The 20,899-nt window shown below is 39.3% G+C and overlaps 1 long non-coding RNA gene across 1 annotated transcript; it reads left to right on the top strand.

The window, feature by feature from the left end:
- The first annotated feature begins 761 nt into the window (after window positions 1–761).
- Window positions 762–17,205, top strand: LOC144991213 (uncharacterized). The gene is made up of 2 exons (XR_013655185.1): window positions 762–12,998; window positions 16,238–17,205. It is a non-coding gene; the product is annotated as an uncharacterized LOC144991213 (long non-coding RNA).
- The last annotated feature ends 3,694 nt before the right edge of the window (window positions 17,206–20,899 follow it).

The raw sequence follows: 20,899 nt of genomic DNA, 5'->3' as shown, positions 1-20,899 counted from the left end.
CAATCCCCCTTCGAGCTTATTGCTTACTGCCGATTGTTATCTGCTGATTCACCATGACTTGAATGAAGAAATGATCAGAAATGCAGTCTTAGGCTTAAATTTTGTCCTCCATCATGAGAAAAATGCTACAAGAACATGTTAAAATCACCAAAAAAAACTATTTTCATTGGAGTGGGTCTTTCATTACATCACTTATCTGAGGACATTTACTCACCTGAATGCACAACAGCAATGAAATATGTAAAAGCAAAAACAAGTGCAGATAGGCTAAGATATAAATTTCAGGTTTCTCTCACGTTCAGCTTTATGATAACAGATTTGAAATTTTTCTTTGGCTAATCTTTCTCAAGAAAAATACGACTTCATGTCTAGCTGTTGCCGAAAGAAAATATGTGATAGACATCTGGCAGATGACTTACTATCCTTTGAAAAGAAAATGCCTTTTGATAGCGCTTACTGTGTGACTTGAAAGACCATGACTAAAACAGTGAAACCATGAATTCAATTGCATTCTTTTTTCTTTTCTTTTTTTTACCTGTAATGGATCATTTGCAGGAATCCAGAGATAAATCTGCTTTCTATTTTTGGGCTCAGAGCGCCTCTACCTGTATGCAGCCGCCTACTAGTCCCCACCCAGACAGTGACTGGCCTAATGTCTGGTTGCAGTGGCTTCCTTGAAGCTCTCCTGCAAGTTAATAAATTCTGGGCCATCTGTTTCCATACAGCCCGTTTCCATTACCAGGTGCCCCCCCCCCCCCCCCCCTCTCTCCTTTTGGACTTCTATCTAATTAACTTTCCTCTCTCTGCCTCTCTTTGTGCCCACATTCAAACTGAGGAAAGGAAGGGGCAGCAGAGAAGACACAGAGAGCCAAAAGAAGGGAGATGTAGATTTGTTCAGCCTGATGTTTTGAGGCAAAGTAAACAACGTAGTAACCTAGTTAGCCACAGTGCTTTTTTTATGTGATTTAGCGATGATGTTATTAATAACACTGTGCGTTGGAATGGTACTTAGCCATGCAATAAAGAGATGGGGCACTGAGCGCCACTGTTCTGCCTTCGCTTTGGAGGAGAACACTAATTGCCAGTCAGGGAATATAATGAAAACCTCCAGACAAATAACAAAGCAGACACTGAGGAGGACATGAAGTAGAACAAAAAGGTGGGGGTGGGGGGACAATCCACGCTAGAGAAAACATTAGATAACCATAAAGCAATTAAAATATATTTCATATTTCACAACAACTGAGCTTACAAGAATTCACAGAAGGAGAAACCATAAAAATCAACTATAACTGAAATGGAAAAGTACTGCTATTTTTATTCTTTGACTGCATTTGGTGAAAACAAATAATCTAAAAAAAAAAAAACCTTCACTGCAAATCTTTGAGAAACAGATTTAAAAGCTGACTCAGAGGGACATGATATGAACTGATTTCATTACTCGATGGCTTTTATCAAATGAGCACTAGAAACATACTCTACTTTCTTTTTCTCTTTTATTTGATGAATGCTGTTGCCCAGGCCAGACATGCCTTAGGAAAGAAAAAAAGCTCTGAAGCTAAAAGTAATGCTAAAAAATGCCCACATCACATAAGATCAAGACAAAGCTAAACTTCTTTGTCTTGATCTTACTATGAGTGCGACAGCATCAAACATCAGAGCTATTAACGTGCAAATATGTCCCTGAGGTTTCACTGTCACATTTCTAAATACTGTCAACAACATGCCACCTTAGCACATTGGTATCATCATACATGCACTGTGGAAAAATGTGCTACAATGCTCCACACAAGGTTAGGGATCCCTGTGGCGAAGGAAATCTAAGTTATGAGTTTGCATTAAGCTGTAATGGTCTTGGAGAAGATGATGTCGCTTTTTATGGTGAAGCTGTTGACTATTCATGGAAATCAGGAAAGAGGCTGCTGGATTTTAGATTCCTGCTGCTGCAGAAAGCTCTCGTAAGTCCAATTGATAATTCCCTGGCTTCTACCTGAGCTGAGGGGTTTATGTTGTTCTTTATAGGAAGTGCCAGCTGTGTGAACCCAAGGCTTGCTCTATTCATAAACCACAATAAGGGCGGATTATTGTCTATATGGAAATTAGACTGGGGCAGCACGGAGATGCGATGGTTAACCCTGCTGCCTCACAGCATGAATGCCCTGGTTTGAATCCCAGCTGGGTCTTTTCTATATGGAGTTTGCATGATCTTCCTGTGTGTGTATGGGTTTTACAGAAAATCCACAGTTCAAAAGCATGTTTCATAGGTTGATTGGTGACTAAATTGTTTATTATAAGAGACTGAGACTTTGTATGTGTGTTCCTGCAATAAACTGGTCAACTGTTTGGGATGTATTCTGGCTTTATCTTTAAAGCCTTTGTCACCACTGCCCTTACAGGTGCATGTGGGGTGTCTGCGGGTGAAAAATAGGAACGCAGGTGGCCCGCAGAACATTTTAAGATTTTTTCTACTGGCATGCTGCGGTCCAGTGGCAGTTCTAAACGGAATTACTCCCTGGGGCGAGACCTTTCCCAGGTGCCCGTACTTAGGTACTGCCCGTATCCCACGACCACCAGTTAGTTTACACTGTCTCAATTGCATCTCTCCTCCTCAATGCTTTTTAATCAGCAGAATGGAAATTGAACTCCAGCGTTAAGCTTGCGTTAAATTCATACGTGTGTGAGACGCAGACACGACTGAGCCGTTTTAAACCTTCTGATTGATTAATGAACATTGAATTTTTTTGAATTTAACAGAGACACACTGCAGACGGACCAGTGTAGATCAGTCTGTGTTTGTGACTTAGGCTTACATACTGTAGCTGGGATAGGCTCCAGCAACCCCTGTGACCCTGCACAGGACAAAGCAGAAACACAAGATGGATGGATAGTAATCATATTGCATTTTGATATTACAGGGTTTTACACACAGTACTGGTAATATCTCCAACACTTGTTTTTGTATACTTCCCATTTGCATGGAACCAATTCATAATAAATTGCTTCAACCTGTTGGCTTCTGTGGGGATTGCCATCACCGGTTGCAGGCAATAATGGTAAGTTACTGTTGCTTGTCATATACCGCCCAGCCTCTGCCATAATTCATGTGCATAAGAACAATGCTTTCTGGCCCAGAAGGAATCTGCTCCTGTCTCCAGTTTCAGTTTATTGCACAATGAATACAGAGCTCCCTTAAAACTGAAGCAAGAGTTAATGAGAATTTCCTTTTCAAATGCATTTTTAAAGGGAATGGTGAGGTGCGCTGAGAAATATCAGGCTGTCGTGATGACATGGTTAAAGATAGCTACATTTGAACCCAACTGCATGGGACTAACAGGAATGGTTTACGCCTCTGAGAACCACATCCAGAAGGGCATGTTGCTCATTACTGATGTTTGGCGAGAGGTCTCATTTTGCCAGCAAGCTCTCCTCTGTGTCCTCCACCTACAGCAGGTCAGGGAGGGAGGGAAAAGTCTTTAACATGACCTCCGGTGAAGTGAGCATGTCAGGAACCGCTGGAGATTGAAGGTGGAACCAATGCTGGAGAGGGAGAAACACATGCCTTGCAATCAGCCATGAAATGCAACCTGGCACCAATTGGACTGGGCCTGCAGGGAGCCTCGATAGACCAAAGCCCGCAGAACAACAGGGAGGAAGGAGTTGGGAGAGAGCGAGGCACGGGGGGGGTTGAGCGAACTGTGGGGTGTGAGGTCATTCTACCTCATAGGGTGTTTTATTAATGTAATTAAACACGGACGAGCACTCTGGCTCTGCATCATAGCTGACCTCCATAGCGGAGGGAAGACAGGAGGGAGGAAAAAGAGAAAAAGATGGACAGAGCTGAGGGGCGGGAAGGGAGATACAGCAGAACATGGGGGAGTGTGCTGAGTAGAAAGGGAGGGATCACAAGGACAAGAGATTTGCAGGATAAGGCCAGATAAAACAACAGAGGACAGAATTAAGCAACAAGGATAAAAAGAAAAGGATGCAGCGTGATGCATGGGAAGGAGGGGGAAATTTGAATTTAGTCTGGGTCAAAGCAGCAGAGTCACAAAGGAGTCATAGCCAGGGCAGAAAGGTCATAATGGCTTTAGACATCTCAGACAAGAGTATTTTAGGAATTGAGACGTAGAGGGCCTGTTGCTCTTCCATGTCAACTCTACGATAGGAAATACATTCCATACCCTGTCTGCAAGTGTCTGCAAGTCTGCTTTACTCCAGAATCCGAACAGAAGATAGCTGACCATTTTAGGTTTTCTAAGTTTTAGCTAGAGTTTCTTAATCAGCATAAGAAAACTGAATTCTAAATTTGGAAAGTTGTTTTCTCCTTGTAATAAAAAATCTTACTTTTGACATGTAACACAATAAAACCAAAATTCTTGAAGAATTTGTACCATAAGCTTTTGCAATGGTTTCTATCCGTATGTACTTTTTTCAAGAACAGAGCACCTTTATAGTTTTTTTTAAAAAAAGTCTAAATAAAAGATCTGCTGTCTATTCCCAACGCAATGTAAACAACATAATTTCAACGTACAGGTTTGTTTTTTGTTTTTTTTGTTTTAAAAAGAATCTAAATTTTTGTGAAGAAAATCTGTTTCTTTCCACAAAACCTGGAGGCCAGTATGAACTTAGTAGGACAGTTAAAGTTTTTTATTTCTTTTGAAGTTTTAGCTCCGGTGTTGACATTCTATTGACTACCATAACTCTTCGACCATGTAAGCAATGTAATTAACATAATTCCAGTGGATTCTAAAGTGGGGAAAACAGCCTTGTACTGATACTCGACACTTTACAGTAGTGAAGTGTTTACGCCATCAATGTAAATCAGCTGATTCTGTTACATTTCAGCTTGGCTTCAACATGCAACACCTTAACTTAGTAATGTGTTCCAAATCAGTGCAAAGCCGCAATGGAAAGCTGTTTTTTTCCTTGTCAGAATTAGCTGATTCATAGTGATCATGTAAAAGGTCAAAGAGCATGTGCTATTTAGATGTCTCTTGCGACAGCTCCAGTGTTAAAGGGTTAAAAGGGATTTGGAGAAGACCAGCTAACTGTGGATAATATGAATCAGAAACCTCCAAAACTATAGAAACTTTAAAAAAAAAAACAAAGGGGGGCAGTTTAGTCAAAATAAAACAAATGTAAACTTAATTTCTTCCTATAAATTTGTACACATCGTGTAAGGTTTAACAAAGGCAGGCCTCACATGACAAACACAGGTGGTATTTGACAAAACTTTGTGATGGTTATACAGTATGTTTGGCCATTGAAGCATTCAAGTTGGATCTGATTAGAGGATAGAGTTAATGGCTGATGAGTAATGGCCTCACTGGTGGTAAAGGAACCCTTGAGCAGCAATTCAGTGAAGTTTTATCACTCTTGCTTCAAACAAACTGGAGAGTAGGCTGCGCATGTCATGGTCACACTCTTCTGCAAACTGGCTCTGAGATAAATGGCATGTATACATATATAGTGCTTTGCTTCTTAGAAGCCAGAAGCACTTTTGGCTTCTTAGAAGCATGTGAATGTTTGTGTCCCATTCACCATGCACACACACATTCACACACTGTTGGCAGCTCTTCTGCCGAAAACTGTATCCATCAGGAGAAATGTAGGGTTCAGTGTCTTGCCCAAGGACACTTTGACACATGGGCGGGCAGGGCAGGAACCGAACCTGCGATATTCCAAGCAAAGGTTGACAACTCTTCCTCTAAACCACAGTCACCTCAAGCAGTTAGATAGGACTAGACACATAAACTTGAACTTTAAATTTACCATCTTTTTTTAAAATCTATCAAAAAATCAACCACTTTAGGTCACACTAAACTACTGTCCTCTTCAGAGAACAGAATAAATATTTTTTAGCTGAATCCAAAATAAGGGCTGTAATTGGTCACTTTGAGAGACTTTTTGCACCAGCAAACAGCTTACAGTAAAGCCTGCACTATTAGGTACATTTAGGATTGTTATTTGTCAGTATCCAAACCCTAACCTTCTTACCAACTGTCACCTGGAATCAATTCCTCCACCCTCGAGATTCTAGATAGATTCTAGATAGGTTTCCATCAGTATAGACAACAAATAGATAAAAAGAGAATCACCTTTTGAGCAGTTTTTGGTATCTTTTCTAACTCTGACAAACTGCAACAGAATTTTTCATAAGGTTCTGTCATGGAAGTATCAGCTTCATAGTCAGTTTAATGGAGAAACGACAATCATGCAGATGGGTCTGAAGCTTGTGTCAAGTACAACTGAGTGTGTGCACAAGCTGTACTGTTGAGAAAGCTATGAAAGCTGCTCTGATCCCCTCACCAAAATGAAACAGAAGAAAGGATTTTATGATTTTCCATCATTGAAGAAAGAACATGCAGGATTTTTTACAATACAAACAATAAGAGTGCATGTGGTTCAAGGTTTCTGTTTCCAAAAATAAAAGGTAATGTCTCAGTAGCAGAAAGCAACATGTTCTACCAAGTTGTTCATTTACAAAATAACCATAGACAAAAAAAATCTTTTGGAATTAAACTTTTTGTAAAACACTTAAATGACAAGGAACAAAAAGAAGATTTCAAAATTAAAATCATATTAAGTGAAGCTATGATGCATAGAGAGATTTTAACATTTCGTATCTAAACTACAACATCTGAAAGAATTTATTTTCTGCGAAAATAGAAAAAATACCTCACTTGACATTTTTTGTAAAATTGGATATTGATGATAAAAAAAAAACTGTACAGCAGATTAAGCAATACAATAAATACATAATAATAGTTAATCTGTTTAGATGTATTTTTTTACTATTCATACATTTATTGAGGGTTAACAATTGTCAGAGAAAAAAAAAAGAAAAATAAACTATGAATATGTCCCCAATAAAATTCATTTTGCTTTTTCTTATTTTGGTGAATATAGTGACCTCTTAGCTGAAGTTATAAAGGTGGAAAATTAGTTTATAAGCAAGCTGCAAAAATGAATAATACAAAATATAGTTTTCACTAGCTCTGTGATTGTTAGCACACGGTGTACTTAGATTTATTGCTAAACCTGATCTGCTAATCATCCGTATCATGTTTTTACCAAACTTTTAGGATAGCGTAGAGATGTCGTGCTAGTTCATTTCCACATTTCTGCCTAAATGTTGAAGAGCTGAGTCACATAAATCATAGGGAGTGGCAGTATATGGAACATGAGTCTTGAAGGATGAATATGTATAAGCCAAGGCTTTAGAAAAGTTCTGCAATAAGAATGGGACGGTGAGAAATTCCCGATCCAGTGACAGCTCCAAGCACATCCTGTCAAACTCCATTTGTCATCCCTGTGGCCTGCTTTCCACGTCTTGTCACATTAATTACATTTCTCTGTATTAATTGATGACTTTTAATGCAAACAAGACCTGTCGGGGAATGTATCAAACTGTGGCAGCCACAATACCAGGCAAGAGGCGAACAAACACAAATGGACAAATGAGAAGGAGGCATTACATTTGATTGATGACAGGAGCAGACACACCCTTGAATGTATTGTGTGTTTGATAATAGGTCTGTTTTTCTACTCTTGACAACTTTACTTGAGTTTGAGTGTAAGTGTAGAATTTATTGAATGGTGCAATATTAGAATGCATAACAGAACTAAATTATTATCCAATAATGCCTGTTTACAACAAAAAAACACATAATCCCATTGATCTGAGTCCATTGTTCTTTCTTTTTTGTCAGTTGCGTTAATACATAAGTATATTCATGCAAAATTATACAGAATATCAACATAGTTGCAAATTAGTTACGATATTAAAAGGGCAGGTCATTCATTCTTTGGTTTTCTCAGTTAAGCATAACTAATGAGGCTTATGAGACTTTTGCTTAGATATTTACATAACATACATGTTACACTTCTGTGCTGTTGCAACATAAAATGTTTTCACTGTACTACATTTAAAAAAGCAGACAAAAGCAGATGCCTGATTTTTTTATCCTGTTGCATATATTTAAAGACCCACTCCAATGAAAGATTGTATATGGTATTTTTTTCTCATTATGGAAAAAAACATATAAAGAAAATTAAGATTCAAATTGTATTTCTGAGTATTTCTTTATTTTAATTGTTGTGAATCAGGAGTAAATGAAACAATGCTGTTGGAAAAAGATTCTTCGTGTGACATAGAGCCACAAGCTACCTGCTCCATTTCTGTCTTGTAGATGACTAGATGGCTCCATGGCAACTAGGTTTTCCTTGCCAGAGCTAGAATCTGGCTCAAAACTTGACAACTGGATAGCCATTTTTGTTGTACTGCGAATGTTAAGTTAGGGGTGTAAGGGCTGTAAGCTAGTGGGAGAGTGTAAACATATGGAATTCCTGCTGATCTGCAGAAACTTGTCCTAGAAAAACAACACAGTTTTTTTTTTTAATTTTACCTCAAATCAGCATAATCATTATTCAATTTCTGCTTTTTCTGCTTTAAACATTTTGTAACACATACTATGATTTGTACACAGCTTTTTTGTAGAAACAAAATAAAATTTAAAAAAAATTAAAAAACGTAAAATAAAATGCCAAAAGGAAAGCAGTAAAAGCAAGCTGACCTGCTTTGTTTGATTTTAGTTTAAATACACCTAAGACTTTTTGGTTTTATTTTATAAAAAAAAGGGTTGTTATGAATCAATCATTTTAATTAGGATGTATGTATACCACTATGTACAAATAATACATTTAAACTGCAGTTTTACCTTTTTTGTTTCAGGTCATAGGTGTTTTAGTTATCGTATCTGATGATCTCAGCATAATCTATTTTTTTTTCCCTTTTCAGTTTTCTAAGTCTGTCAAGAGCTTGTTTTCTGCTGCAGATGATTCTGTCTTTGAGTTTGCAGGATTTTTGACTTCTCTTTTATTGAAGATCAGGGCTCAAGAATAGCTTTGCACACCCTCTTCCAGCACATTGAGTAAACAAGGTGTTGTTTTCACCCTGAGCCTTTTTTGAGTGTGTCGCAATGAGAGCCAGTTCAGGAAGCCATTCCTTACACGAGGATAACTGAACTCCTCACTTTATGTGTGAGTTCAGTCAGTCATGAGAGGAAGTTTATTCTGGATGCTTGTATTTACAAACTCATATTTTCTGTGACTACCCAGCGCTCAGGACCATGGGCAAGAGCAGGAAGCCAGACTGACTGGTAAACTGACAGATATGCCTTTCAGCTCAACTCTTTCCACCATGACAGACGGCAGATGCTGTACTTTCCCCGGTCCACCGGTCAGTCTCCCACTCTCTTACAGCCCACGTAATACAATAGATCCTTAAAAAGGAAGGCTCATGAAAAATAAACAGGTTCTTTTCACATCATGCATGGTTTTTGTTTTGTAATCTTAGGTTTTTTTTGCAACAATTATCAATTCAGTTCTTTAAACATAATATGCAGACAAAGCAAAGCCTAACGGACACTTAGAGATTTATGCATGTATAAATGTGAGGTATTTAACTATAACAACAAACAAACAAATAAAACTGTCTATAATTTCTTTCCTGGTTTGCGTTTTAAGGTTGGTATAAAAGGGACTAGGAAACATGGGGTCAGTAAATGTGTCATTTTTTTCAATAAGAGTGTGAATAGAAATCATCCCACAGAAATTCAGCAAAGGAAGAAAAGGCGAGTCTGCTTCAAAGAGGAGTTGAGTTGGAGGAGTAATAGACCTCAACACATCAGAGAAAAGCTATGAAAATATCCTGACATTTTTTTCCTGTCTATCAGATAATGTTAACAATAGTAAGTTCCAGAATATAGCAGTTTCTTACACTCGTTGTGGAAATTATTCTCGTTTACTTCATGTTTGTCCGAGATTTTCTGAGATGTTTGGCGTCCTTGTAAGTGTTAAAACTTTTCACATTTGGCCATAACTGTAGGGTTTCTTCATTACGTATTAGGGAAGTTTATGTGATAATACATAAGTATTAAAGATTTATTTGAATAATAATATACACCAAACCTATACTAGTTCATTTAGAAGTATCATACGGTATATTTACTAACATATATTACTAAAATGCATACAGGACAAATTTAACAATTTAGGTCAACACTCATGGATTAAATAGCCGCTGTAAAAATAGAATATTTTCTCTATAAACAGATTTCAATATACTGTAGTTTAGCATAGTTTGAAAACTGTTTCATGAATGAATATAAAGGATTCTTTATTTGAAGAGATCAATTTGTCAAATAGCTTTAAAAGTCAGGAAAGATGATGACTTTAAGTGCTGTTAAAAATGTATGAAGTTATCTGGGTTAACCTTTTTTTATTTTCCAAATGAATATTTATCTATAAGTTAAAACCAGAGTTAAGCAACTATCACATTTTTTACATGCTTGTTTGGGAGTGTCTTCTTTTCTCTAATATTAGTCATTGATGAAACATTGAGAACATTTAGAGTGGGCCTATATTTTTTTTTAATTTACATGATCAAGTTGTGAAAAGAAACGATAGATGTTTTTATTTATTCTTAGAAAAATGATATTTTGATTAATTAATCAACCACATGACTTTTCTGTTACCAGTTAGTTAGTAGTAGTTATTAGCATCTCAGTGTTTATTTGAATTCGTTAGATGTGTATTTCACAAACCCCTTATTAACAGGGGTTAGGGACCGGAGACAACCGCAAATACTGAGAACCTCCCCGTCTCCGTTTCACTCCCCCACCCCACGGCCGAAGAATGTCCATTACCGATCCATTCTCATCAAAGACACTTCTGATCATGCTTTGTAAAACATGTATTGAAGAATATTGAAGTATTGCCCAACATATTTTTTTTTTTTAATTCAGAACTAAAGACTGTACAGCAGCGTACTTTATGGCGAAGAGGCCGATTTCACCCCTAATGAGCATCTGGTTCGGATGATAATTTCCTCCGCGATTATCTTCTTCTGCATATCAGGATTTTTTTTGAGTCAGCTGATACAATTTCTCCATGCAGGGGCATGGAGAAAGGGGGAGGGGGTGGGTTTAGCCGACTGGCCGGTGCCACTTCAGCACCTCCTTCGGAAGGAGGTTTTATTCGAGCATCTTGGGTTGTCCAGTTTTTGTAACAAACCGGAAGAGTCACGTGACAGAAAAAAAAAGAAACGCGAATAAGCAGGGGAACACTGTACACCTCTCTATGTGCATCACATGATGAGATCTCATCTGATTTTGGCACTGCAAGATTACAGGTCATCAGGTATGATATATTAAACAGGACAATATAAGCATGAAAATCAATCACTAAGAAAAAGTACTCTAAGAATCAATATTTACATATTAAAAATGAGATCTATTCTACTAGAGCTCCAAATATTAGCTGATAGTGCACAAGTAAGGCAAATGCTCTTTAAGTCGGTGTTATTGAAGTACAACATCTTCACTTTGAGAATGGTTTATAAATTCATCTGTCATTCTGTTAAAATACAAATTCATAATTTAGATTTTTTTTGTAATATCAGCTTTCTGTATTGTGCCTTTCTTTGACATTATTGCAAAAGGAAGTTCAAAATATTTTAAGAAAATAACCTACATGTGAAAGGCGCACATGATTTTTCTTAAACCCAAAAGCTGGAACTCTTCATAAAAAAAGAGACATGCTGTGATAGTGAACATCTGGAAGAAGGAAGGCCACGAGGAAACAAGTTAAAGGATATGATGGCATCCGTTTGACTCCTCCTTCCTTTCCCAATCTCTCCTGGAAATGCCAAATTTCTGGCATCCTTATAAGTAAAAGACAGATGGATTTGCTTTTCCCTGCAAACACATTGTACCGTACTCTAACAAAGTGACGGCCATACATAATACATGTAGTCACCCGCATACAATGTATGTATATCTACTCGGATGGACGTATACATACTCTCTCAGTCTCACTTTCTGCACTTTCTTCCAAGCTCGGGTCCTCTGTCAGAGGCCTGGGAGCTTGATCGTCCTGCGCAGTATCCTAGCTGTTTCTAGCACTGCACTTTTCTGGACTGAGATGTCTGAGGTCTTCACATGGAACTGCTGTAGTCACTCCTCCAGTTTGGGGTTTATTGTCACAAGTGTTCCAATCACTACAGGATCTATTGTCACCTTCCAAGCCTTCTCCAGCTCTTCCCTAAGTCACTGGTATATCTCAAGTTTCTCATGTTCCTTCCTCCTGATCTTGCCATCATTAGGTATTGCTATATGCACCACAACGGCTTTCCTTTGTCCACCACCCAAAATTCTGATTTGTTTGCCATCTGGTAACTCTGTATCTGGAAGTCGCACAGGACCTTTGCCCACTTATTCTCTACCACTTTTGGAAGTGTTTCCCTCTTTGAACTTCAGGTTTGTACACTATTTCAGTCACTTGGTTGTGGCACTCCATGTTCTCTTTTCTCACCAGCAGTTATGTGCTGGATTGTCTCAGCTGCCTTTTTGCACAGCCTGTGGCTGAATAAATGGTTGCAATGAGTTTCATTGTCTGTCGTGAGGTAATAGGTATGCGGTAGTATGAAAGCAAGTCTAAAGAAGCCATTCTTTACTCAAGAACCGACAATGGATATCAGTAACAACTCGTTATGCCCCCTTGGAATCAAACCAGTATGACCAGTATAACCCCTCCTCTTTCTTGCTATTGGTAGAACTTTTTTGATATCAACAGCTATTTATCTATCTGTTTTTAAATAGATATATTGTAGATAGATAGTAAAATACATATTTAAAGTAGCAGATTACTTATAGATTAAGAGCACAGTGAGCTGACAAACAAGCAGACTCTAGTGGGCACACAGTTCCTGGGAAAAGGACAGCTGAGCAAATATGCTCGGCCTTCATTCTTGAGATCTGAGCGGCGACCACAACAGTAAATATTTTTCCTGCTGTCACTTTCTTTATTTTTTATCTTTTTTTTTCCCTGTGCCTGTGCCCAAGCAGCGAGAAGAGAGGTTTGTCAGGTTTGTGGCACAAACAGGAAGCCCATTTTAACAACCTCCAAGAGTGGCTGGGGAAGGAAGTGGAGGCAAGGTAAGAACTTACTTTTCCCAAAGGAAGATGGAATGTAAATTTTGCAGTGTGGGCTCATTTGCTGCTGTCTGGAGCTTTCCGATAGGACATGACTGGAGGCTTATTTGATTAGCCTAATTCCATTGTCACGTGGACAACTGCAGCAATGTTCCTTGGACATTTGTTTGAGCACTTGGCATACAGTTAATGAACAATTTGTTCCGTTGAGCCAGAAATCACATGAGCAATCATGATCCAGACATGTACTCTGTGAAAGTTTTTCATGACTATGAGAAGCTGTGGCTGTACAACCTTTTTATTTGTCTGTGCTCACATAATGGAAAACAGCCCTGCTAATTTTTCAGTGCTTCTATAATGCCTTAATTTGATAAACTACTCAGGGCGGTATTGTCCTGGGGGCAGGCTATTAATGTTGTTTCTTTTAAATGCATCACATATTTTATACAGAAGCATCAACAAAGAAATACTTTCTGGGGGGGGGAAACATTTATCTTATTGCATATTTAGCCTAAGAAGAGATTATTTTTAAAAATAAAATCCGTTGGCAAATTGTTCTGATCATTTTCAGACTAAATGGTGCATCTTTTACTTCTTCACGTGTGTTAGATTTAATGTCCATGTGAAATAGACTATCACTCATTCCAGAACATAAACACATTAGATGGAACAAAAAATGCAACTCTGTAAATTGTGCATGTTTAAATGGGCTTAATTTAGAAATTATGAGTACATATCAAAAAATGTCACTGCAGGCAACAAGAGATACACAAGTTGAAGAAACAGCTGCAATAATAGTTGAATTAATACCAAATTACAACTTGTTTGTTTGTCATTAGGGTAAATAAATACAAAACATAACATAAAAAATTATCATTTTTTCATTTTTTTCCTCACGAGAACAGAGCTAAACTCAATTACGCTACTATTCTAGATCAATATTTAAAAAAAAAAGAAATTTCTGAGTTGAAATTGTAGAGAATCCATGACAAATTTAACTTTAAAATACCCAATAGTGACCCAGACAGCGTGCTACATTCAAATAACAACACATTTACCAAAGGGATGGTTATACCTCAATGAATGGAATAGTCCTACAAGTCACATTTATTGAGTTGGAGGTGGGTTGGAGGTTCATATCTCAAAACTGTTAATGCAGATGGACTATTCAGATAACAACTCAATAACTAAGAGACATTTTTCTTCTCAGGTCTTTTTCTCACTGCAGTCAAATTAGTTAAAATATTTTAAGGGTTTTTAGATGGTTGTGTTCTCTCAAGAGGGACGTTTAAAATCTACCAAAACCAAATAAAGGTGGAACTGAGTACATTTTGCCATAAATGCAACCTACCATCCAAATTGTGTACTTTCATATTCTTGGTGTGTTTTCCTATTGCATTAATCTTTGTTAAGTAAATTAGATTATTGTGATAAACATTTTGGGTTATTTTTAATATCCAAACAAGATCTACAATTAAATGTTCCTAACAATGGTCAGTATTAATACATTAAACAATTCTTGCACAGGATGAAAATGAGGACATTTTTACTTTAATACAGAGCTGTGCTGTATTATAGTGTGTCAAAAAAACACAGAATTAGAAAGAATTAAAACTTATTTAAATTTTATTTGAAATAGTTGGTTTTTGTCTTGTTTAAAAAGATTGTTCCCAGTTTTGTATAGGAAGGCCTACCATCTAAATGTGACGACACCAAAATTTGAGCACCTGCTGAATGCTCTAGTCGGATTAATATTAGCTTTTGTCACTACGTTCACACTGCAGGGCTTAATGCTCAATTCCGTTTTTCGGAAAAATTAGATTTTTTTGCAAGGTGGTTCACATTTCCAATTAAATGCGAACTTTTGTGATCTCCTGTGTGAACGTGAAACGACCCAGAAGTGACCCGCATGAGCAGAAGAGTTGTCAACGGTGAACGACGTCACTGTTGTTTGCGGCAGTAGCTAACGTTAACAATGGATGTCAACAACAGTGTTGTCAACAGCGGAGCTTTTTTTGCATTATTACATTTATTTTCACAAAGGAGCCAGTACAATAACAATCTTCTCATTTTAAGAAGGCATTGGAGCCAGGATCGTCTGTACCCACTGTTGTGGAATGGGGATGTTTATGTGCTGGGGCCACACGCATGTGTGTAAGACAGAGGAGAGAGCGTGTGCAGCGCAGGAGGGAGTGAGAGGGGCAGTGGGGGCGCGCATTCATGTTGTGTGTTACGGAGGAAGGAGAACGGTAATAAAAGAAGGCTTCCCCCAGAAGATCTGCTATTGACTCCTTATTAACCCGCTCTGGAGAATCTGAGGGTCCGAACGGGGAAGTGAATCCCGAAGTAGGAAGGTCTCCCCCGCACTTCTGACCACGGTCGGAAAGGAAAAAAAGTCATCGCGGGAAAGGTTCGACACCACGCTCGGCCATTTCGCTGGAAATTTTTTCAAAAACCGTCTGGTTGCAATAAGAGCCCTCGAGTTTGTCCCGAATAGACCTGTCACCCCAAATATGAATCAAATCGGTGACCTCGCTTCACTTACACTGACTGGTCTCTGCAGCATCGTCTGCCATGGTTAATGTTTATGTTCTCGTTCCCGCCTACTTCAACGCAGAATGATGACGTTTGTAGAGTATCAATGACTCACAGGTCGGATTCATGTGGCCTGGCCGTTTAGACAGAGGTCGCATTTCAAAATACGTATCGGATGCAGGACCACATACCCAAGTGGCCTGGGTCACATTTGAAAAGATCGGATCTGTGTCGTTCAGACTGTCATGAAAAGATCAGATACAGGTCGCATAGGGACAAAAAAATCAGAATTGGGTCGTTTCAGCCTGCAGTGTGAACGTATTTGACCTAACTTTTGCATGACAACTTGACAAATGATGCAGCGCACATCTGAGGTAAGAATTTTAAATGTCTCAAGAGTCCAAGATTTTTTATCTTTTTTTACCCCCTAATCGCTGAGTTGCAAACTTACAGTTGCATTGGAAATTTATGGTACATTCTCACCACTAAAACTGAGCATGTGTTTAACCTGTTGTTCAACTGCTGATTCATCAGTAATGCATTAACGTATAGATAATCAACTTTTTTTTTTACCACAAACAAAAAAATAGGCACTTTTAACTTGTATCTTTCCAGCAGTGTATGTCCTGACTTCTTTTTTGGATTATTTGTTTAATATTTTCTGTTTTATTTGCTTTTCATGTTTATTTTCTCTTTTTCTCTCACAGTCCTTCCTCCTCCGGCTTGTCACGCTCTCATTTGTCACATTTACAATGGAAACATCCAAATTTACAGATGCTATCAATTAATCACCTCCGCTCTAATTACAATCCAATTAACCTCTGTTTCCATGCGCCATGCTGCAGGACAGCCAGCACCCTCCCTACTTCATCACTGCGCTCAGAGAGAGACAGACAGAGAGCTGCAGACTGAGGGAAAGTAGCACTAAGAGGCAGGTTTTAATGGAAGAAGAACGATTTGTGGAGAAGGGACAAAGACAAAAGGAAAAGCTATACTGTACATGCAGGCCTGCGAGCCCATATACTGTTGGGAAGGAGCTTTTTCATTTCATTACCTGCAATTAACAGAGAGTGTAATTCAGCAAGATTCTATCCTACTTTGGAGGCTTCAGTATTTTAAGCCAGATGGCAGCAGTTTAAAAAAGCATGTTTTATATCAGAGACAATTTAGCTGAACTGGAACACCTGCCGAGTATGCGCACAGGCAAGCTTACATGCAGTTCATAAGCTGAGCATTCAAATCTGACAGTAGGAATACAGTAGAGAAGAAGAGAAAAGAGTTCAAAGAGGGGGCAAGACATTCATGAGGAAAAAGTAGAAAGAAGGAAAACAAAAAGAAACAAAGCTTAACTCCAGAGCTGGTAGATCACAGGTGTGACCTGTGTGGAAATGAAAAAGGGAAAGAAAGCTCAAGGAGAGGTATAGAGACAGAGGAGAAGATGGTGAAGAGAGATAAAGGGAGAGATAAGTATTGAAGAAAGGGGAAGGATGTGTCCATTACAGATGCCGCTGTTTTGCTCTGGTGCCCTGAAAAACGCACTTGAAGCGTGAGCCACATGCTTGAACGTCTTGATGTGGCATCTATATGCTCTCGATCTAACACAACTATACAAGAGCAACACACTCACAAGTCAAACACCAAAAGAAGAAAATCAAGAAAAAGAAAGAAAATCAAGCTTAAAATTGTGTAAAAAAATTCTGAGTATTTCTTTATTCATATAGTTGTGAATCATGAGCAGAAAAAAATGATATTGAAAAAGCTTGTAGCAGTGATGTAGAAGCTACAATCGGCAGGGCACACACAGGCTCTGCTCAATGGTAATTCATCCGTTTGCAGACAAATAGATCCGCGTATATCTTCGTTTCCCTCCTGTGAGCTGGCATCTGGCTAAAAATTGTATGGCTGGATAGCTTCAATATTGCTCGCCAATTATTTGCACTGCTAGTGTTAGGTTTGGGTTGTGGAGTGCTCTAATCTAGCGGGATTATGGGAAATGGGGGCAGACTTACTCCGCACCAACAAATCCCTCCACAACTCAGAGTTGAATTTGTAATGAACTACTGCCGCTCTTCAGAAACTACATCCTAGAAAACAAAGCTGTTGTTTTTATTTTTAGTTTAGCCAGAAAATGACGTAATCATAATGAAAAGATCACTAGAAATGCTCTTAAAGTGATAGATCAAAAGATGATTGTGGTGGGACTTTAACAAAAATGTTTACACATATGTCGTTTATGCATCCTGCACATTTGCTCACAGTCAGCTAAACACAGTCACTCTAACCCAGAATGATCTGCACTGTGACTATTAGCAGCTCTGGATTTACAGAGGCCCGTCAGCCTTCAGCTTTTAATCCACGTGGGGCCTGTTTTACAGCTCTGCCCCGGGGCCCCAATCGGCTTTCAATTAGCAGGTGAGCTGCAGCACCGTCCCCAATCAATAGCCCAGTAAAGGAAAGCTGCAAGCACCTTTGGGCCCTAGGTTGGAGGGAAGAAAGACAAGGAGGAGAAATGAGGAGGACGAGGGGAATAGGGCTGGAAGGGAACGGAGCTGGCAGGAGAGCCATAGGTGGAACCATGCCATGCAACTGGGCCAGAGGGCTGTTTGAAAGGACTGGCCGTATACCTTCCTCCCTCGGCACCCAAACTCACAACCAGAACACAAAATGCACCAAAAGACAATTTGTCTGCAGCTTTAGTGTTCAATTCCTGTCGTAAAAGTAAAAATTCACAAAATAATTAGCAAGAACTGTTGAGCTGTTCAAAGCCATGCAGCAAGATACCCTCCAGGTGATGTCAAAAAAATAAAATAAAAAAATTAATTAATTAGAATGCTTGTTTGAAAAATGAATGCTCATTATGTAACATTTCAAATTGCATATTGCCTTTTAAACTATCAAAAATGAGTTAAAATTTTGGTAATCTCTGCAAACATGGTTACATTTTTCCAAGAGTTGTTCACTCCAAAACAGTGAGTTTATTTCATCAAACAGAATTCACTTATACTGTTTCAGCAAAACAAATTGGTAACGCTTTATATTAAGATTCCTTAACAAGCTATGTTAATGCATTAACAAGCATTATAATAGAATTTTAAGGGTGTTAGGAAGACATATATTAGTACAATATATCTAATAAGGCAGTGTTTTTAACCAGTGTGCCGCGGCACACTAGTGTGCCGTGGGAAATTGCCCTCATTAACTGATCTAAGAACATTTTTCATCTCCAGGAAATCAGCTCTGTGTTCATCCAAACAGGCCCTGATTAAACACTGAGTAGTTAGGAATATAAAAGATCTTAAAATTACTTTTTCTTTGTGTTTATTTAATTCTATTAAAGACATTTTGATAAGAATGACTGTACCGCGATTTACCTGCAGATATGACAGTTTGCGGAAAAGTCCCGCCCCTTTAACTGTCTCCGCCAATCATTCTTGAAGGCTTAATCACATGTCATCAGTCTGACCAATCAGAAGTGCTTAAAGTCTTCACTTCCTTGTTCTTAATTCTGCTGATAAAGTCGCTCAGTTCTAACAAAAGTACCAGCTAAAGCTCGTCTTAGCTTTCTACAGAATCCGGTGTCAGACCGTGGAACACGTGAACAAAACAATGAAGCTCAGAGACGCGAGTCTTTCTGCAAGTTTTCGGCAGTTTTCACACTACGTCTCCCGTGATGCATTGGCTTAAAGGGCCAGTGTCCCAGCGCACGAGTTGCAGAATTGTGAAACGTCTTGAAAGCATAACAAACAAACAGTTTCTTAATTTTCTAATTTAACTTTCATTTCATCTCTTAGAAAAAACAGCCGTAACCTCCTGCTTTTCCGGCCACAATTATCACAAAAATGCACGTGAGATTGCGGGCGGCGGGGGGGGGGGGGGGTGTTTTTAAGATGCTAATGATACATTTATTGGCATTATAGATGGCTAACAAATTTGTCAGTGTTAATAAGCTTAATAAGATTTATTAACAACCTTTGTTAACAAATTAAGAAGTATTATTAAGAAGTATTATTATTATCAAACCGGAGCCTCCAGCGTGCATTGGGGCGGTTTGCGGCCGAGTGTGAAGCGGCTGGGATGAGGGTCAGCACCGCTAAATCTGAGGCCATGGTCCTTGACCGGAGTAAGGTAGTTTGCCATCTCTCGGTGGGTGGAGTGTCCTTGCCCCAGGTGGAGGAGTTTAAATATCTTGGGGTCTTGTTCACGAGTGAGGGAAGATCGGAGCGTGAGATTAACAGGCGGATCGGAGCCGCGTCCGTAGTTATGCGATCACTCTATCGGTCCGTCGTGGTGATGAGAGAGCTGAGCCGAAAAGCAAAGCTCTCAATTTACCGGTCGATCTTCGTTCCAATACTCACCTATGGTCATGAGCTATGGGTCATGACCGAAAGAACGAGGTCCCGAATACAAGCGGCTGAAATGAGCTTCCTCCGTAGGGTGGCTGGGCGCTCCCTTAGAGATAGGGTGAGAAGCTCGGTCACCCGCGGGGAGCTCGGAGTAGAACCGCTTCTCCTCCACATCGAAAGGAGCCAGCTGAGGTGGCTCGGGCATCTAGTCCGGATGCCCCCTGGACGCCTCCCTGGAGAGGTGTTCCGGGCATGTCCCACTGGGCGGAGGCCCCGGGGAAGACCCAGGACACGCTGGAGAGACTACGTCTCTCGGCTGGCCTGGGAACGCTTCGGGGTTCCCCCAGAGGAGCTGGAGGAAGTGGCTGGGGCGAGGGAAGTCTGGGCATCTCTGCTCGGTCTTCTGCCCCCGCGACCCGGTCCCGGATAAGCGGAGGAAGATGGATGGATGGATGGATGGATGGATGGATGGATGGATGGATGGATGGACTATTATTAAAACAGACTAAACATACAAAAATCTTTCTTTGAAAGAAATATAATGATTTAATTCAGGCAAATTAAAAAAAATGTTTAAAAAGGGACCGGTGTCGGATGACACTAGCATCATAGCTAATAAGGATAAAGTATGAGCAAACTATCCTGAGTGAAACATTCATTGCAAATCCCATTACCAGGAGACAGTTCGCTGGATTCAATGCCAACTGCATTTAACCACTGTTGCCTTGCTTCCAAATCTACTGGAAAGTTGCACAAGCCAGTAATTTTTGAAGACTGAAGGCCATAAACCTACAGGAGCCATGCTAAAGCTAACATGCCAATGACCAACTGGTACAGAATCAAAGATGGGCAGGTCAACTAATTTACCATTGGCTAATGAATCTGTCAATCAAACTCATCAGCAAAACAGGCTTGCTCGCTTTCAGCCAATTGGATGGGCTCTTAGACTTTCTCTAAGCTTTCACACAGGTGACCAAAAAAGCCCTGCCGGTCGTTGATTCTGTCTTTGACTTTGTTAACAGTTTA

This window comes from Oryzias latipes, chromosome 3 (assembly GCF_053564925.1).
Source record: "Oryzias latipes strain Hd-rR chromosome 3, Olatipes_Hd-rR_3.1".
Classification (NCBI taxonomy): domain Eukaryota; kingdom Metazoa; phylum Chordata; class Actinopteri; order Beloniformes; family Adrianichthyidae; genus Oryzias; species Oryzias latipes.
This window is presented reverse-complemented; position numbering and strand designations above follow the sequence as displayed.